The sequence below is a fragment of the Saccopteryx bilineata genome, chromosome 9 (genome assembly GCF_036850765.1).
Source record: "Saccopteryx bilineata isolate mSacBil1 chromosome 9, mSacBil1_pri_phased_curated, whole genome shotgun sequence".
NCBI classification, from domain to species: Eukaryota; Metazoa; Chordata; class Mammalia; order Chiroptera; family Emballonuridae; genus Saccopteryx; species Saccopteryx bilineata.
Genome location: NC_089498.1, coordinates 7,087,289 through 7,107,345, shown reverse-complemented (window position 1 = coordinate 7,107,345; position 20,057 = coordinate 7,087,289). Strand labels below are relative to the sequence as shown.

The following is a 20,057-nucleotide window of genomic DNA, read 5'->3' as shown; positions in this document are numbered from 1 at the left end:
GGACAGGGCGCCTTGCCTGACACGGGGTCTCAAGTGATAAGGGCTGCCAGGCAGGAGTGGGCCCAGTGGGCACAGCAGGTGTCGCGACCATCCAGAGGGCAGGAGACTTCTTGTGGGCGAGGTGTCAGAGGAAGTGGTGTTTGGGGGGATGGAGGAAACAAGAGCCTGCGGACGCAGGAACGGGTAGAGGGCACTTGAGGTGGGCCGTTTGTTTGGCTGGAGTCGGGAGACAATGTGGGGTCAGCAGGGAGAGGAGGAGATCAGGGAGAAGATGGACACAGGCCAGAAATGTCTGCCGCGCGAGCACGTCGTCTCAGAAGGCAAGTATTGTAAAGGCAGACTGGGCCTCGATCTGTAACCTTCTAGAACCAGATCTGGGAGGAATCTGAATGCCAAAGTAATAATATTAACTTCTGTTTACAGAGGATGTATCATGAGCATCGTATTCAATAGCCCTCCGCGGTAGGTAGCAATACCAGCTCCGTTTCCCGTTGAGAAAACCGAGGCCCACGTGGTTAATTTAAGCAACTTGGCAAGAGGGTACAAAGAGTGTAACTGGTGGAGCTGGGACCCGAACCCAGGCCTGCAAGGGTCTCATAGGCTAACACACATAAGCAATGCCTCACCTGACCGGTGGGGACACAGTGGATAAAGCATCGACCTGAAATGCTGAGGTTGCTGGTTCGAAACCCTGGGCTTGCCTGGTCAAGGCACATATATGGGAGTTGATGCTTCCTGCTCTTCCCCCTTCTCTCCCTTTTTCTCTCTCTCCTCTCTCTTTCTCTCCCTCTCCCCTTGCCTTTCTAAAAAAATTAATAATTTTAAAAATGCCTCAGGAGCAGGTTTAAGAATGAGCTTCATTCCCAGTGGCCAAAGCTGGAATAATTTTGAGAAAAAAAAAAAAAGTCATATTGGAGTATAGCCCGGACTCTCAAAAAAATCTATGAGTCCATACTGTTATAAATAAAAAGAAAAAAAGAAAAAAATGGGAGAGAGAGAACAGCCAAATCCCTGCACAGAATTCCCAATAAATTATATAGATAGTCTACCCTAACGGGGGGGGGGGGGATAGAACTCCCCACTCCCGAAAGCGTGGGCTGCACTCAGGACTTCCTCCCTGGAGCACAGTGTGGAACAGGGCGCAGAGTAACTTCACAGAGGAGAACCTGACAAAGATGACCTCGGTCAGGTGACTGAGGTCAGTGTCAGCAGCGGTAAGTCATGGTGACATTACGTATGCTTGATACGATGTGATGAAAAATTTACTTCTGTGGTTTTCCTCTCCAAAACTCATAACCCCAGTCCAGTCATGAGCACAGTATCAGACAAATACCAATAGCGGGGTGTCCTGTAATACACCTGACCCCTACTCAAAAGTGTCAAGGTCAATCAGAAGCAGGAAACTTCTGATGCCCTGCTAGAGCCAGCGGGAACCGAAGGAGACAGGACAACCAAGTGTAACACGCTGTCCCGGGTGGGACCCTGGAACAGAGAAAGGGTGTTGGGTAAACACGAGGGAAATCTGAATAAACTATGGGCTGTAGTTCCTCCTAGTGTATCGATATTGGCTGCTTACTTATACCAGATGCATTTCTTAAATGTTAATAATAGGAGAAACTCGGTGTGGAATGTATGGGAACTCTATTATCATCTTAACTTTCCTATAGATCTAAATTGTTTTTTTTAAAAAGTCTATTGAACACAAACTCCTGGGTTGACCCTCAGAGCCAGGCCCACTGGTCTGCACGTGCACAGGTATGACAGATTTATGAGTGGAGCCGGCCCACTCCCTGCCTGCTGGTGGACGGAAGAGAATCAGCCCCGCCCGCTGTAGCTTCTGGGAGGAAAACAGCTCACATCAGGACGCTGCGTACCTCTCCTCAGTTGGACGCCCCGAGGTCAGAGACGGTGCCTCCTCGCTCATTGGACTAGCAGCCCTCCTAGACTGAGAACCGGATGTCCCCTGTCCCACTGGGCAGTCCCCGAGCACAGGTCCCACTATCCCTTTTAAGAAGCTCAAGGGAGCCTCCCTCTATGGCGCCAAGTGCTACAGATTCTCTTTTGATCTTTCTTTCCTTCCTTCTTTCCTTCTTTCCTTCCTTCCTTCCTTCCTTCCTTCCTTCCTTCCTTCCTTCCTTCCTTCCTTCCTTCCTTCCTTCCTCCTTTCTTCCTTCCTTCCTTCCTTCCTTCCTTCCTTCCTTCCTTCCTTCCTTCCTTCCTTCCTTTCTTTCTTTTTTTCTTTCAGGTAAGTCAAGGTTCTTCACAGGGACGGGAAGAGAGGCCACGTACAAAATGGACATTTTTTTTTAAGGCTGCCAAAAGGTCTGCTTGCTCCACAACAACAGGACTCCTCACTCTTCCGTTAAAGCAGAGCCCATGCTCATGCGCAGTGACCTCAACGATGTATTGGGTTTAGTGTCTCTAGCACCCCTTGTCCCCTGGCTCCGGGCGATGACGGCAGTAACAGTTTAAAATGGTGACGCAGCCAATGCTATAAAGGAACGGAACCCAGCATCCCGGCAAAGTGCTTCTTGGTTGCCAGGAGTCATTACTGGGTGGTGCACAGCAAGTCACCCCAAACCCAGGGAGAACTGTACGGGCGGAATGCACACACAGCATCCGTGGTTATTGATCTGCAAAAGTTCTTAGGGACAGGACAGGATGTGCCTCCGGACAAAGCAGGAAGAGGAAGGCCTGCAAATCAAATCAAGCCTTGACAATGAATTAAAACCAAACCAAACCAAACAAAAGAAATGGCCAGTTGTACTAACAGTATTAACATAAGCTAAAGGAGTATTAAGTAGGGAGAAGGAGTGATATCTGAGGAGCTCAGGGAAAACGCAGTCTGAAAAAGCAAGTCTCTCTCTGGGAGTCCCGTCTTGGGTCCCACCTTGTCCAGCGTAGAGGGAGCTCTGGACACCTGAGCATTTCAGAGCGCTGGCCAGAGCTTCCCGAAATACCCTCTTGATAAGGATCTCAAGGTTGGCCCCCCGGGAGCAGCAGGGAGGCAAAGGTGCGGTCATTGATTAGTCACGTCTACCATCAGCACAGGGATGGGGAATCAGACCAGCAGAGAGGATGCCTCTCTGGACCCCTGGGTCCCTCTCGGAAGATGCAAACACCTTAGCCCACGCTGGCTATTAAAATCATTCCTTTGGCTCTCCTTGTTTGGATTCCACAAATACCAACCTTCTAACTCGAATCTGGCTCTGCAGGCAGACTTCCCTGCCGTGGTGGAGGAGAATGTGCTGACAAGCTGATGTGAAGTTTCCAGGCTGCTTTGCAGGGCCTGTCCCTCCGTGATTTAATATACTTGTGGTCTGGCTTCCTCACCGGGCTCCTGTGAATTTGGTTAGTCTGTCCCTTTCAGCCTGATTAGCAACACGTGCACTCAGGGGCACCAGTCCCCGGCCTCCCAGGAGGTTACCATCACCAGCCCCCAGGCCCCCTGGGACGCCGGCTGTGCAGGCTTCCCTCCGTGGGACCCGCCTCCCATTGGACATCACTACCGTAGCTGCTCTTTGCCTGGTTAATCATGCCAACCACAGCCATTTACCCTGAGCCCAGAATCAGTGAGGGGAGGCCTGCAAGGGAGAAAAAAAACAACAAACGCTACAGCAACAAAAATTATTTCATAAGCTCTGCTGAATACAAAGGAATAAGGAAGAAAGAAACCCTGTGTTTGGGGGAAGACAACACACGACAGGACACGCAGAAGGAACCGGCGAGGTTTAATCCAGAGCGGGGGAGATCCGCGAGGGCCGGCCGGTGGGAAGGGGACGAAGGACCATCGCGGTGGGAAGGGGACGAAGTTGTTCTCTGGGGCTCCAGGAGAAAGCCTGGCAACCAAGGGGCAGGTGGTCCAGGGATTTGGGCTTGATAAATAAGAGAAACCTTATTTTAATTAAAGCCTTTTCCTCTCATTCAAATACCATCTTCACCTTTTTCTTTTCTTCTTCTTCTTTTTTTTTTTTTAACTTCATGAGAAACAGTGCAATGCTGTGATTCAGAGCACAGACGCTGGAGCGGGGCCTCCTCGGCTTCTTTTCCCGAGCTGTCAATCTCCAGCTCCGTCAGTATGGGCGAGCCAGTTAACTTCCTCCCGCCTGCTTTCCCAGCTAATAATAGTTCCTACCTCAAATAGTACTTACCCCATGTGGCTGTGCTATACAGTTCATTTAGACGTGCAAAGTGCCTAAAACAGCACCCAGCCTGTAGGAAGTGCTCGGGAAGGGTGGGCAAGCCTTGTCTCTTATTACATTCTCAAACCACCTTTGCTATTATTTCATCTTTTTCTTTAAGTAGGCACGTTTAAAGATTTTTTTTTTAATTTTTCAATTACAGTGAACAGTCAATATCATTCCGTAGTAGTTTCAGGGGTACAGTATAGTGGTTAGATAATCATCTACTTTATAAAGGGGTGCCCCTCACCCTGACATTTCTAGTGCCCAGTGGGCCCATACATAGTGATCACAATGTTATTGACGATATTCTCTATGCTGTCCTTTACATCCCCGTGACTACCTCCTCACTAGCCATCTCTACTTCTTCATCCTTCCCCGTGTGCCCCCCCCTCCCACCCACCCCCCGCCCCCCGACAGCCGTCAGTCTGCTCTGAGTCTGTTTCTGTTCTGTTCGCGCATGATGTTCTCTGGATTCCGCGGATAAGTGACATCGTGAGGTATTTTAAGTTAGAGGCACTACTTATAGAAATTTATTTTTTTACAAAAACTTTATGCCCTATAGTAAGTGCAAAGCCAGTCGTGGTTGCCACGTAGAGGCGGGAAGTGTAAAAATAAACACGAAACGAAAACATTGTGTTATTACATTTTAGCTACGGCTGCCTGTCCAATGCCCCGAATTTGAGGAGTGCTGTCTTTTCCATAAAGAGGAAGGCAAGCGTTACTGAGAATATTCTAGCGCCTCGCCGAGACTCCTTGCGTTGAGGGTAATCGGAAGGGAGAGTCTGGCAGGGTGGAGGAAGTGAAAGGCCAGTGTGGCTGGAGCCCCCGCCCTGGGGAGGGTGGATCAGAGTCGGCTTGATCAAGGGAATACCTATGCTGGGCTGAGACCGCGTGGGCTCCCCCACTATGACTCTGTGCTGCAGCAAATCATCCCACAAAACCCCATGGGGGCCCTGGCCAGTTGGCCAGCAGTAGAGCGTCGGCCTGGCATGCGGGGGACCCGGGTTCGATTCCCGGCCAGGGCACACAGGAGAAGTGCCCATCTGCTTCTCCACCCCTCCCCCTCTCCTTCCTCTCTGTCTCTCTCTTCCCCTCCCGCAGCCGAGGCTCCATTGGAGCAAAGATGGCCCGGGCACTGAGGATGGCTCCTTGGCCTCTGCCCCAGGCGCTACAGTGGCTCTGGTCGCAGCAGAGCGACGCCCCGGAGGGGCAGAGCATCGCCCCCTGGTGGGCAGAGCATCGCCCCTGGTGGGCGTGCCGGGTGGATCCCGGTCGGGCGCATGCGGGAGTCTGTCTGACTGTCTCTCCCCGTTTCCAGCTTCAAAAAAAACAAAAAACAACAACAACAACAAAAAACCCGTGGGGCGTGAGTCGCACACCAGACAGCAGCCAGAAACACCTGTAGCCCACCTGTACTCACCCTCGACCCCCCAGAGGTCGCCTACAGTTCCCAGGTGCACTGGCTGCCTCTCGCTTCTTTCTGCCCCAAGGCATTCTCTGGCCCCCTGCCGCTAACTGCAGACCATGCCCAGAACAGATTATGGTGCGTGCGTGCGCCAAAACCCTCCATCAGCAAGGTGCGGGTGGGGACACACCCCAGCTTCCTTGCCTCTTTGGGAGACCCACAGCCTCACCAAGGGTCCCCAGAGGGACTGAGCCAGTGGCCCTCGTGCTCACTCATCAACACGGCACGCCCTTGATTGCCTTTCCTCTCTCCCCGGGTTCACTCCACTCTCACTGGGCTTTCTGAGATCACTTTCCAAACAGATTCCTGGCACCCAAATCCTTGTCTCAAGATCCGCTTTTGGGGAAACCCCAATTGTGTCATAGTTTACGCTTCTGAGGATGGAATGAGCTGCCCAGTGAGTAAGTTCCATTTTGGGGGGGCATTCAACACATGGCTGAGGATGTTTAATAGAGATTCAGAGCTCAAATACTCAATCAGAAGGCCATTTCGTATTTTTCTGACCTTTGGGTCCCGTGATTCTTGGTCAAGTCAGCAAACTACAGTCCACAGCCAGCCCAGTGCCTGTAAGCTAAGAGTGGTTTTTATATTTTTAAATGGTCAAAAAAAAAAAAAAATTGGAAGAAGAATTAACATGCTGTGACCCAGAAATATTATATGAAATCCAAGTTTTAGTGTCCCTAAATAAAGTTTTATTGGAATGCAGCTACACTCACTGGTTTCCATGTGTCTATAGCTGCTTCTACTCTACAATGGCAGCATTCGGTAGTTACAGCTGAAACCATATGGTCCACAAAGCTCAAAATAGTTCCTACCCAGCCCCTTGAGAAAAAAAGGTTTGCTGGCCCTTCTTCAAGATCGTCATCCTGCGGGGACAAGAGGCAGATTGGGACCGGCCTGCTCCAGGGGTGAGGGCCCGAGCGCCATACCTCGTATTTAGGGGGGAGTTGGATGAGACCCCCACATTTCTCTTTAATGCATTTCTTTTTCCCATCCTCATTCCCCCTGCCCTCTGCAGGTGTGTAGGACTCGCTCACGGAGGCATTAACATTTTTACCAGAAATAGTTGTATTTTTAAAAAAGACATGAGAGCTTTTCTTCTCCACACTTTGCCCATAGTCCAGAAGATTCCGTCTATGCTTGATGGCTTCTGCCGGCATGTAGTCATTCCTCACCAAACCAAATCAAACCAAACCAAACCAAACCTCCAGCCAGGACCATGTCCTGAGATCTCTAATCAACACTCAGAACATTAGATTGGGAGGGGGGAGGGGAGAGGATTGCTGCTTACTAGCAGTCTGTGGGCAACATTTAAGTGCATGGACCATCAATGTTATCATCTGTCAAACGCCGATATGATGCAGCCCAACCTACCAGTGTTACTGTGCCAACTGGATGAATTAGGAGCTGCCCACGAAACAGTACCACCTGGCCTCAGGCTCTCCCTCCAGAATATTATTGTACCATTGTATCTCTGCTCCCACCATATTCCCTGCACACACTCTCCTTGACCTGTCTGGCCTTGCAAAGCTTTCAGCTACCTCTGGGCCTTTGCACATGCTGCATTTTCTTCCTGAGACACGTTTTCCTCATCCCACCCCTGCTTGGCTGCTCCTTGGCCTTTCTGCCACCTTCCCCCTCCAATCCCAAGGCAGGAACTTTCTGTAAGCCTCTCTATCTCTGTGCTTGATTCTTTCATTGGACATGCAATAACATCTTCCTGCAGGCGAATTCTCATTATCTGTGGCAGTTCGCTCAAGAAAGTCGACGTGCCTGACCTGGTGGTGGCGCAGTGGATAGAGCGTCAGACTGGGATGCAGAAGGACCCAGGTTCGAGACCCCGAGGTCGCCAGCTTGAGTGCGGGCTCATCTGGTTTGAGCATGGCTCACCAGCTTGGACTCAAGGTCGCTGGCTCCAGCAAGGGGTTGCTCAGCCTGCTGAAGGCCCGCGGTCAAGGCACATGTGAGAAAGCAATCAATGAACAACTAAGGTGTTGCAATGCACAATGAAAAACTAATGATTGATGCTTCTCATCTCTCTCTGTTACTGTCTGTCTGTCCATGTCTATTCCTCTCTCTGACTCACTCTCCATCTCTGTAAAAAATAAATAAATAAATAAAATTAAAAAAAAAAAAAAGAAAGTCGACATGCGCGCAGAGAATTAGCAGATAAAGAACCATACATTGCTCTTAGGGAAGATGCAGGGTTAGGTTTCTGCAAGCATCAGGTCACGACATTTTCATCAACAGATCAATACCTAACCTTGTTTCATGGGTGTTCCTGTGTAAAAACGCCTCGTTTAATATATACTGTTGATCCATTCACATTGAACTCACAGCCAACACAACTCCAACTCAGGCCTGAACAAAGTTTCCCTAACGCTTCTTTCTCGGGAAGGCACATCACTGCCTTCCTGTGCGGAGGAACACCGGGCAGCACTACGCTTGGGGGGCGGTTTTCAACAGCAAAATCACCGAAAAGTACCAAAAAAAAAAAAAAAAAAAAAAAAAAAAGTGAAAACCAGGTCTCTAAATAGACTACAAGAAGGACACGTGTACAGTATGAGAGAGAAGGCAGAGCGTCACCTCGTTTGAACTTCAAGCTGGGGACATATGTGTTGAGTGACTCAGATTGTTTTGCCACTCTGTGCACGCCCACGAATGACTGTGAAATTGCTGCAGATATTACTTTGGAGGTTACAAATACATTTTTAGCAAGTCGGAGAATTCCTAAGTACAGAATCTGTGGATAGCAAGGATCCTCTATACGTCTCGTTTTTCGCATTCACCGGCGTGGGAGTTCACCGAGGGCTAGTTTACCCTTTATTTTTTTAACCACTTTATCTCTAGCACCTGGCAGACTGCCTGGCACATAGTAGGCTCTTGATGACCAGTACATTTTGAATGAACAAATGAATCAATTCAGGGCAAGTGCTTGTTGGCAGCAATGAGAGCTGGTGTTTATGCAGAACCACCACCTATGAGCCCGCCCCCAGCTAAGTGCTCCCAGTGGTCCCTCAGCCAACACTGAAAACAGCAGGTTGTGGCGCCCTTGTCCGTGGCTCTGGAGTCAGACTGCCTGGGTTCAAATCGGGGGTCCGCCTCTGATTATTATGCAACCCCGAGCAAATCCCTTGGCCTCTCTGAGCCCCAGTGCAGTCTTTGCAGTCCTGCCTCGTGGGTTATGGTGAGGAGTTACCATGGAGATACACAAAAAGCATTTAGCATGGTACCTGGCCCAGGGACGCCCTTAGTAAACATTACCTTTTATTGGTAATAATTCCCATGCCAACTCTGAGTTGTATCCTGTATTGTACCCATGTTGCAGGTGAGGAAACTGAGGCTAGGATAGTTCCAATGAGTCCTGCAGGCTCATAGAAGGAAGGGCTGGTTCTGGGGGCTGGAAGCCCAGGCTGGTTACCACCTTGCTGCAATGTAGCTAAAAGGGGTCCCTTTTGTTGGGTAATAAGGGCGCTTACTCTGACTGCTCAGCTACATATACCAAAATGATGAGGGCCACTACAGCTGGCCCCTCAGAACTTCTGGGGATCAAGGTAAGGAGGACCCTTCCCTCTCCGCACACCCCCACCTCCCCCATGAGTCTTGTCTCATATCCCACATCGGTATCTGCCTGCTCGCTGCCCACTTTCAAGTTCAACCCTTTCAAACCAGTGCTCTTGGGAGAGAGGGTGTTAGTTTGTTATCTTGGGGTTGACAGGTCAAAGGTGGCAGGGATACTTCCTGCTTAAAAGGCACATTAAAGAAGAAGAAGAAGAAAAGAAAACAATCAGCATCTGGGCTGCCACTAATGTCCTGGGCTTTTTTCCAACCCCTTCCATCCAAGGTCCTCAAACTCGGCTGCTACTTGGGATGGCTGGGAAGCTTGTAGATATCCAGATGCCCAGGCCTGGACCCAGATGACTTCCGTCCGAGTCTCTGGGGCATCAGACTTAAGAAAAATAATAATCCCCAAACGATTCCAACGTGCAGCCAAGTTTGAGAAATGGTGCTTTGGCTCTCAGCTGAAGTCGCTCTGGGCATCAGTTCGTTGTCTTCCCCTTGTAAGAGTTGCTGTGCGGGGCTTTGGGCATGCTTCCCAGAGGATGTTTGTGTGCGGGGGTGGACCTGGTGTTCTGTTCTGCCCCTAGGCCCAGCTGGGAGACTGCGGGTCTCCAGGTCCCGGGCCGCAGCGACACGTGGGGCCGCTGCGACTTGTCTGGTTATCTCTGCCGATCGCCCGCAGGGCTCGGCGGCCGCCACGCTATCCACCGCAAGCAAGTTCAAGGGAAACGCCCGGGGCGCAGAGATCCTACCTTGGCTGCCAGCGCTGCTCTCCAGTCCCCGGAATCCCGAAGCTCAGGTTCGCCCTGTCGCTGTGCTCCGCGGTCGTCTCTCCCTCCGCCGGGGCGCCCGCTGGGGCGCAGCGCCACCTAGTGGCCACCGGGCGGCCGTGCGGGGACGGGGCCCGGGACTGAGAGATGAGCGCTTAAATCCCGGGCGGAAATGCAGACTCTGCTTCCCACGTGCGTGGTTTCCCAACACGCTAGGAACCCGGGACGGCGAAATCCCGCTAAGTGGGAGCACTTTCCCTCTCTAGAGGGCACTGGGACCTGAGCTTGCTGCTTTCTCTAGGGGGCACGGACGGGCCGCCCGGTTCTTGTTCTGGCCTGGGATCCATCCTAGGATTTTCCCGGCTGGATTCTGGGACCTTTCCTTTCATGCAGAAGTTTTCACTACACCCTAGCTTGGCATAGCCTTTCATTGCAATATGCAGGGCACATCAGAAAATGCGAGGGCCTGGGTTTCTCTCAAGCCCGGGAGGCCTTTCCCCTCCGGGCATCCTTTCCCCTGGCCACGCCCGCCCTGCTACCCCCACCCCGACCCCGCGCCTTGCCCTCCTACTCCGTGCCCCCTCCTACCCCCGAGCTCTCCAGTCTCTTTGGCTGAACTTGATTAAACACCCAGTCAGGCCCTGTGTAGAATCGGGAAGCAGAGTCGGGTCCCTTAGGATTTAGCAATCCAGGTAATGCCTCTCACCTGGGCAACACTGATGTTTCTTTGGCTGGGGGTGCTGGCACTGTACGACTTTCAGCATCCTTGACTCCGTGGCATTTTGCCAGAAGCCACCCCCTTAGTCACTGTGTGTGGGGGTGGGTGGGGGAGGGGCGTTAGAACGGCCTTCTGTTGACAAACTGTGAACCTGTTAGCTAATAAAGATTCAGGTGACGCCTGGCCAGGTGGTGGCGCAATGGATAGAGCGTCGGACTGGGACCCAGGTTTGAGACCCGGAGGTCGCCAGCTTGAGCACGGGCTCATCTGGTTTGAGCAAAGCTCACCAGCTTGGACCCAAGGTCGCTGGCTTGAGCAAGGGGTTACTCGGTCTGCTGTAGCCTCACAGTCAAGGCACATATGAGAAAGCAATCAATGAACAACTAAGGTGTTGCAATGAAAAACTGATGATTGATGCTTCTCATCTCTCTCCGTTCCTGTCTGTCTGTCTATTCCTCTCTCTGACTCTCTCTCTGTCTCTGTAAAAAATAAAAAAAAAGATTCAGGTGACAATAAAGTGCAATGTCCAGGGGAGGTCCCGGTCATGCTTTTCAGAGCCGTGGGAATCCCCACCCAACTCCTTTTTCTGTGGCTTCCAGGTTTATTTGTTGTTGGTTTTTTGTTTTTTTTTTTGGTGTGTGGCTTCCAGGTTTATTTGTGTTTTTTTGTTTGTTTGTTGGGGGAGGGGTAAGATGCCAAAACAGGATTAAGAATGGAAGATTCTTCCCCCCCCCCCCCCCCCCCCCCGACAGAGAGTCAGAGAGATAGAGAGGGACAGACAGACAGGAACAGAGAGAGATGAGAAGCGTCAATCATCAGTTTTTTGTTGAGACTCCTTAGTTGCTCATTGATTGCTTTCTTATATGTGCCTTGACCGTGGGGCTACAGCAGACCGAGTAACCCCTTGCTCGAGCCAGCGACCTTGGATCCAAGCTGATGAGCTTTGCTCAAACCAGATGAGCCCATGCTCAAGCTGGCAACCTCGGGGTCTTGAACCTGGGTCCTCTGCATCCCAGTCTGATGCTCTATCCACTGCACCACTGCCTGGTCAGGCAAGAATGGTAGACCCTTTAAAGTATTTACATTTTATGTATTTCTTTGGTTAACAAATGTCAGGTGAGCTACTGAGACCCTACTTCTCTGCAAACAAGGGATACAATGGAGAGCAAAAGCCCCCGAGTGTCTGCTTTTGTTGTCTTCACACTCAATGTAACAAACGAACACTTGAACACACACTGCACACTCAATGTAACAAATGAACACTTTAACACACACTGCAATGTAATAGAGCTCATCACAGGATAAAGACAGGATTTATATTTTAAAAATCAATGAATAGGGAGGGCACCGAAGGCTGAGTGGCCCGGTGATGGTGATGGGACACACGTTTTGCAACGTTACACTGGGAATGTCTCCTTTTAATCCTGGTGGTCAGTCTCCGTGATGCTGGTGGGGACAGCATTGCCGGTAGACATGTTAGGGACAGACAGTTTGCGAGGAGGAGGCCTGTGCCAACCCTCCCTCCCCCGACCCATGTGTTTGCCTACTTATCTGGTCTCCCTGTGCTGGTGTAATCGGGTCAAAGTGACCATCAAGGGTAGAGGAGGAGGAAGAGGAGGGATCACCTGTGGGCAGTGCCCGGAAGGGCAAAGGGCTGTGAGTGTGTGTGTGTGTGTGTGTGTGTGTCCCTACCAGAGGCTAGCAAGTGTACTGATGCCAAGCTAATGCCCTGGTGAAGGTGAATGGGTCAGAGAAATGCTGACTGCCCGTGGCGACTACCAGCTGACAGGGGCACTTCCCATTCTCTCCCTTTAAAGTGTCTCTGAGTCACTTTCAGACTGCTCTGTGCTCGACCCAGCAAGAGCTCCCCACACCCCACTGTGCCCCAAGGCACATCCCGGCCAAGTCCTGATCGCAGCCTCCGGGATTCTGACGTCAGGCATCACCTGATGAGGTTGAAGGCTTCCTGATGACTTTCTCCTCTGAGTTCTCCCAGCATTTTTCTCATTCCTCTAATCACAGTGTTTTGGAAACTGCAGAAATCAACAGGTCTGTTTTCTCCATAGGTTCTTCATCAGGGGTGTCTGCCGGAGGGACAGCACAGTGTTTGACAGGTCGAAGTAGTGTCATCAGTAATAATAATGATGACTAGTTGTAATGTATCAGGCACTAAGAATTTTAGACGGATTGTTCAGTTTAATCCTCGCAGTCATCCCATGAAATAGGCGCTATTCTCTTTCCCATTTTATTGACAAAGAAACTGAGACCGAAAAAGAAAAGAAACTGAAACTCATCACGCTTGGGTAATTTGCCCTAGGTGAAAAACTTAGGAAATGGTGTAGTCAAGGACTAGAACACGGCAAGCCGACCGTGTGAACATCTGCCTTGGAGAGCCTCGCTGTTTATTGAGCACCTACTGTATGTGGGACACCGTGTTTTAGATATGGGACCAGATGGACAAGGAGCTCTCATTTTTATCTCTCTTGCTCTCTCTGTCCTTTCCTTCAAAGGGAGAATTTTGTTTTGTTTTTTAAAATCAGTTCATATTTATGTTATGAGAGGTAACCTTTTTTTAGTAGGAAAGGGCTTATTTAACTTCTAGAGCGATGCTCTCTCTGTTAAGTGAGTATACTCTATTATCCAAAGTGGATGGAGGTAGGAATGGGAGCTCCATGGGACCCGGGATGTCAGGACCCTGGCGGGAGGAGGGGTAGAGTGAGAAGGGAGGAGGGATGCCCAAGAGACTAAGGGGAAAGAGGCAGGGGACCCATCCCAGGAAAGGCATTTGGTTTTGTGAGGCTGGCCCTGTGGACAGAACGGCAACTGGACTTCGGGGGTTGCAGTCTGTTTATGAATGAAAGAATTAAGTCTGGTCACTATATGGCCATGAATTGTATCTGGAGCCCCTGCCAGATGTTATGAGCTGTAAGAGCAGTATGACTGTCTCATATACACTGACTCTTCCCAAACCCAGGAAACTGAGTCAGAGACAGTAAGCCCCTTGCTTAGGGCCACACAGCACACACACTCCGACTACCGTCATTTCCACTTATGAGGCCGTTTTACGGACCTGCGGTCAACTCTGGCCCAAAAATATTAAGTGGAAAACTCCAGAAAGAAATAATTCATAAGTTTTAAATTGCAGGTCATTCAGAGTAGCATGATGAAACCTTGCGACATCTGCCCGGGACAAGAGTCATCCCTTTGTCCAGTGTATCTGTGGTGTGGACGCCACTTGCCCGGCAGTCACTTAGTAGCTGTCTCCGGAGAGAGAGCACATTCGGGAACACACTCTAATAGATAGGAAAAAAACGTAGTACATAGAGGGTTCCAAGACATCCGCAGTTTCAGGCATCCGTCGAGGGTCTTGGAACAAATGCCCCCAGGATAAGGGGAGACGGCTGTATTCAATCCCAAGGTCCTCTCCTGCTGAACCGTGACCAGTTTCCGTAAGTGAATGGCGAATTAAACTGAACTCCTAGAAAGAGATTTGCATCTCCTCAGTTTGGCCATGATGTCCTTCTCTCCTCTACCGGCTAATGTCCTGCTCATTCTTCTAAGTCCAGCTCAAGGAAGCCCTCCTCAAGCTCCTCCTTCGGGTGTGACCATGTCCCTCTATTATATTAAAGCAGTCACTGCATTCTGCCTCCGGGTTTAGTTCCCTGCGAAGAAGTGGCCACCCCAACTGGGGTTATGCTCTTTGAGAGCAGGATCCACGCGGGATATGAGAGATGTCTTGTTGGCCTCCCCATGTCCACTCTCCCTCTCCACCCTTCTGCATCTTGGGAGGCTGACTGACATGGGCAACACCCAAGCCTCCTGTGCCCACTGGCTTCACGTTGGATTTGGCCACTGGGAGCCCCGGGAGAGACCCGAGGGAGGGCGGGAAGGGAGGTCAGGGCGCTTCTGCCCCCAGCTCTCTTACTGTGGCATTCCTCGGACTGGCCGCTCTCAGTCCTACGATCAGAGTTCATGAGGTGACCCTCTGCACACAGCCCCCCTCTGCCTCCGTGTCCAGGCCTCCTTAATTGCAATCTGGGAAGGTTCTAGAAACCACACAACACCCAAAGTGGAACACTGTACCATGTGGCTCAAAAAAACAGCTGTGGAGCTAAATTAGGGGCAGGTGTGCTTGTTTGTTTGAGTAAGAAGCAGGAGAGAAAGGATTTTAAACGATCTTAAAAACTAGGACCAGATGGCAAAGAAGCCCCTCGGCTCCTGGCAAACAGCTTTTATTTATATTTCTGTTTGAATGATCTTTATAATTTTAAGGTGCTTTTTTTTCTTCTTAAATTAATATACAGCAAATTTGACTTTTTAAAATGTGGGCGTCCAGTTCTATGGGTCTTAGCACATGTATGGATTTGCGTAACTACCGCCGTTAGGGTACGGAGCACAAAGAATCCCTCCTTACTGTTCTTCTGATCTCCACCCATATGGTTTTCTCTTTCTGAGAACATTATATAAACGGAACCAAACAGTAGGAAACCTTTTGAGATGAGCTTCTTGCACGCAACCTGACGTATTTGAAATTCGTCACACTCATCAATAGATTGTTCCTTTTCATTGTTGAGTAGTATTCCATCATGTCAATGCACCATAGTACATTTTCCCACTCATATTTGGGTTGCTTTCAGTGTTTGATTATAAAAAGGGCTGCTCTGAATATTCATGTACATGGTTTTGTGCAAATATAGGTTTCCATTTTTCTTGGGTAAAAGTTATGGACTGAATGTTTTCCCACTCAAAAAAAAAAATTTGATGTGTCCAAGCCTAATCCCTTAATGTGACTACATTTGGAGACAGGGCTTTTAAGGAGGCAATTAAGGCTACCATATTTCCCCGTGTATAAGACGCACCATTTTTCAAAAAACCTGAGATCTAAAAACTGGGTGCGTCTTACACAGTGGTTGTAGAATTTTTTTTTTACTTCCATTTCCCGCTTTTTCACGCTTGTTTTTGCGCTCATTGTTGAAGACAGTGATTTGTCATCAGACACAGATGAGGACAAGGTCACGGATGGGAGTTTTGACAGTGATGAGGAGTTGGATGAATTTTATGATGAATAAAACCTGAGTTCAATAGCTTTATGTAATACATTTTTTGTTTTCAAATTTTGATTATTTTTATTTATTTATTCATTTTAGAGGAGACGGAGAGAGTGAGAGATAGAAAGAGAAGGGGAGAGGAGCAGGAAGCATCAACTCCTATATGTGCCTTGATCGGACATGCCCAGGGTCTTGAACCGGCGACCTCAGCATTCCAGGTCGACGCTTGATCCACTGCGCCACCACAGGTCAGGCTGTTTTCAAATTTTAAGGTGCGTCTTGTACATGGAAATGTCTTATCCCTGGGGAAACGTGGTAAATGGGGCCATAAAGAGGGGGGCCCTGGCCTTACTGAACTGGTGTCCTTAGGAGGAGAGGAAGGGAGACGAGGGCTCTCTTTCTCTGAGCCCAGGGGAAAGGCGTGGAGAAGGCGTTCCTCTGCACACCAGGAGAGCGATCAGCAGGAACTGAACTCTCCAGCTCTCATGGAGGTCAAGCCTTCTACCCTCCAGAACAGTGAGAAAACAAGGCCTTTTGTGTAAGCCACCCCGTCTGTGGCATTGCCTACGGCAGCCTGAGTTGACTAACTCAGGCAAATATTCTACGGTGTGTGTTTAACTTTATGAGAAACTGCGAGACCCTGGCTGGGTAGCTCACTTGGTTAGAGCCTCGTCCCAATACACCAAGGTTGTGGGTTTGATTCCCGGTCAAGGGGTCAGGGCACAAAGAAGAAGCAACCAATAAATGTACAGCTAAGTGGAACAACAAGTCGATGTTTCTCTCTCTCTCTCTCTCTCTCACACACCCTTCCTTTCTCTCTCTCTAAAATCAGTAAATAAATTTAAAATAAGAAACTGCCAAATATTTCCCCCAAGAGGCTTCACCATTTTGCATTCTCACCAGCAACATATGAGGGTTCTTGTTGCTCTGCAATCTTGCCAACATATGGTATTGTCAGTAGTTCGTGTTTTTAGAAATTGATTTTAGAGAGAGTGAGAAGGGAGAGAGAGAAACATCCCTTTGCTGTCCCACTTATTTCTGCATTCATTGGTTGAGTCTTGTATAGGTCCTGACCGGGGATCAAACCCACAACCTTGGCATATCAGGATGATTGCCCTAACCAACTGAGCCGGGGCCAGTAGTGTTTTTGTTAATATTTTGTTGTTGTTGTTGTTTTAAAATTTTTAATTTAATTTTATTTTCTTATAGAGACAGAGAGAGAGTCAGAGTGAGGGAGAGACAGGGACAGACAGACAGGAACGAAGAGAGATGAGAAGCATCAATCATTAGTTTTTCGTTGTGCATTGCGACACCTTAGTTGTTCATTGATTGCTTTCTCATATGTGCCTTGACCATAGGCCTTCAGCAGACCGAGTAACCCCTTGCTTGAGCCAGCAACCTTGGGTGCAAGCTGGTGAATTTTTGCTCAAACCAGATGAGCCCACGCTCAAGCTGGCGACCTTGGGGTCTCGAACCTGGGTCTTCCGTATCCCAGTCCGACGCTCTATCCACTACACCACCACCTGGTCAGGATGTTAATATGTTTTTGTCTGCTATGCTTTGTAGGTAGTAACAGCTAAGGAAGTGATTTCAAGCTGCAACTGTTTTTTTTTGTTTGTTTGTTTGTTTGTTTTTTTTTAAAGAAATCTTTATTGATTTCAGAGAGAGAAAGGGAGAGCAGGAATGAGACAGGAACATCTATACCTGTATGTGCCCTGACCGAGGATCGAACTAGCAACCTCTGTGCTTTGGGACAATGCTCCAACCAACTGAGCTATCTGCCAGGGCTAGCTGCAACTGTTTTTGATGTGCTATTATTTTGGGGATTGTCCGTCCCTCATTTCTCTTTTCTTGTCTCTCTTCTGGCCTCATTCTGTTTCTCAGGCTGCATCCCCTGGGCTGAGCCAGCTCATGATTTGGCCAATGGCAGCCCCCCCCCCCCCCCATCAGGAGCAAACCTACTTCTGAGAGAGTGGAGGAAGAGGTTTGCTGTGGGCACGGCTGGCTTGTGGGTCCTACACTTCATGTCATTGTCTGATGTGATCATCTGGAGATTCTCAGCCACACTGAAAGGAGGGGCTCCCGTTTTAATCTTGCACTGGGCCCCACAAATTCTGAAACAGGTCTTAGGTGTGTGTGTGTGTGGGGGGGGTCCCGAGCAGGGCAAAACTTCTTGCCAGGTTCACTAGCAAAGAGCCCTCTTTTGTCTCTGGTACCTTCCCCCACGCCTCTAAACTGACCCCAGCCCAACCCAATGGTTTTCCTTGGCTCGGGGTGGGGGTGGGGGGCTCCCGCTGCCTGTCTCCTCTGCGAACTTGGGTTCAACTTGATTAAATCGGAGGCTTCACAAGAGCCAAATGAGGATTTACCTCAGTTAGGGCCTCTTAAATGAAAGGCACCCTGACACTCTCTAAATGATACTTTGGTGTTTGTGTGGGAGAGGTAAATGAACAGCATTCAGTCATCCCCAAACTATGGCCCGCGGGCCGCATGCGGCCCCCTGAAACCATTTATACAGCTCCCGCCGCACTTCCGGAAAGGGGCACCTCTTTCACTGGTGGTCAGTGAGAGGAGCACTGTATGTGGCGGCCCCCCAATGGTCTGAGGGACAGTGAACTGGCCCCCTGTGTAAAAAGTTTGGGGACCCCTGATTGCTTTGCCTGCCCGGTTGGTAAGAAGAACATTGGACGGAGGTGATTTAAGGGGGAGTTGTATCACATCCTTGCAGACCACTGAGTGCTCAAGCCCACGAGGAGGAACCACCTTAACCAGAGGCAGTGGTGGGATGGGAGGGGGATGTGTGAGGGGGGAGGCCACAGGCTTTGGAGGCATTCTCCTGAGCTGGCTGCTTACCCCTCACAGGCTCAGGCAACTGACCTGACCACCGTGGACTCAGTGACTTCAGCTTTCACTGGACTCAATGGCGCTTCCTCGCAGGATTGTTTGATTGTGAGGAGGAAACGAGAGGACTTGTGCAAAGTACCAGAGGCTGGCCTGCAGCACCCTGCAGAGTGGACAGGACTTGATGTCGCTCAAGACGGGTTTGCATCAGAGATCATTTATCCACAGCTTTTTATTTATTTATTTATTTATTTATTTATTTATTTATTTTTTAATTGTTTTTTAGGAAACTCCAAACTGTTTTTCATAGTGGCTGCACCAGTTTCCATTCCCACCAACAGTCTACAGGGTTCCCCAACCCCTTTTTTTTTGCATTTTTCCGAAGCTGGAAATGGGGAGGCAGTCAGACAGACTCCCACATGCGCCCGACTGGGATCCACCCGGCATGCCCACCAGGGGGCAATGCTCTGCCCATCTGGGGCATTGCTCTGTTGCATCCAGAACCATTCTAGCTCCTGAGGCAGAGGCCACAGAGCCATCCTCAGCAGCCGGGCCAACTCTGCTCCAATGGAGCCTTGGCTGCGGGAGGGGAAGAGAGAGACAGAGAGGAAGGAGAGGGGGAGGGGTAGAGAAGCAGATGTGTGCCCTGGCCGGGACTCGAACCCGGGACTCCTGCACGCCAGGCCACTGAGCCAACCAGCCAGGGCCTATCCACAGCTTTGAAGACCGCCACCCACTGCATCTCTGATTAAGCAGACAGTGATGGGTCTGCCAGGCTGATCACTGCTGTGCCATGCAGGAGGGTGTGTGAAGATGGCCTGCTGGGGTCTTTAAAGGGGATAAGATTAGCATCGTCCCAGAGGGAGAGAGAGGGAGGGGAGGGGAATCCACAGGATGTGGGTTTGAATCCCAACTCTGCTACTTCCTGGTTGTCACTAACTACCTTAAAACAATTTACTCGATCTCTGGGCCTCAGTGTCCCCATCTGCTACAGGAGGACTCAGCAGGGTCACTGTGATGATTACATAGGATCACAAATGTAAACTGTGCTTGGCAGAGGACCACACAATGCCTGCTAGTTGTTTTAATTACCTACATATTTGAGTTACCCCTGGTATCTACGATGTTAGGACTTGCTGGGTGGAGTTGACATTCGAGGGTAGTAGGAAAAGACCTCCACGTGGGGGGTCTGAGAGTCCCGGAACTGAATGTGACACTGGACAGGGTGGCAGCCAGAACTACTTGCATAGTAACAGGGCTTTCTTTAGGAAGTGAAGAAAAGGACTGGTGTTTACAGGTAACCAGGTGGGGGGTTGCCATCTGCAAAGAATTTAAAGGTTACACACAAGGGAATTCTCTCTGTAGAACAAGTGGGGCTTGGTTCTTGGAACTAGATTGGTGAACCTGGGAGGGCAACCCTCCAGGCCCTGCCCACCCCACAGATGGTGTGTGTGTGTGTGTGTGTGTGTG

The 20,057-nt window shown here is 49.9% G+C and overlaps 1 protein-coding gene across 1 annotated transcript in view; it reads right to left on the bottom strand.

The window, feature by feature from the left end:
• CHD9 (chromodomain helicase DNA binding protein 9) overlaps positions 1-10,035 on the bottom strand; it is a 173,477-nt gene extending 163,442 nt beyond the window's left edge. The window contains exon 1 of the mRNA XM_066242904.1: positions 9,963-10,035. The gene's annotated coding sequence lies outside the window, so the exon portion shown is untranslated. The remainder of the gene's footprint in view (positions 1-9,962) is intronic.
• Positions 10,036-20,057: the final 10,022 nt, after the last annotated feature.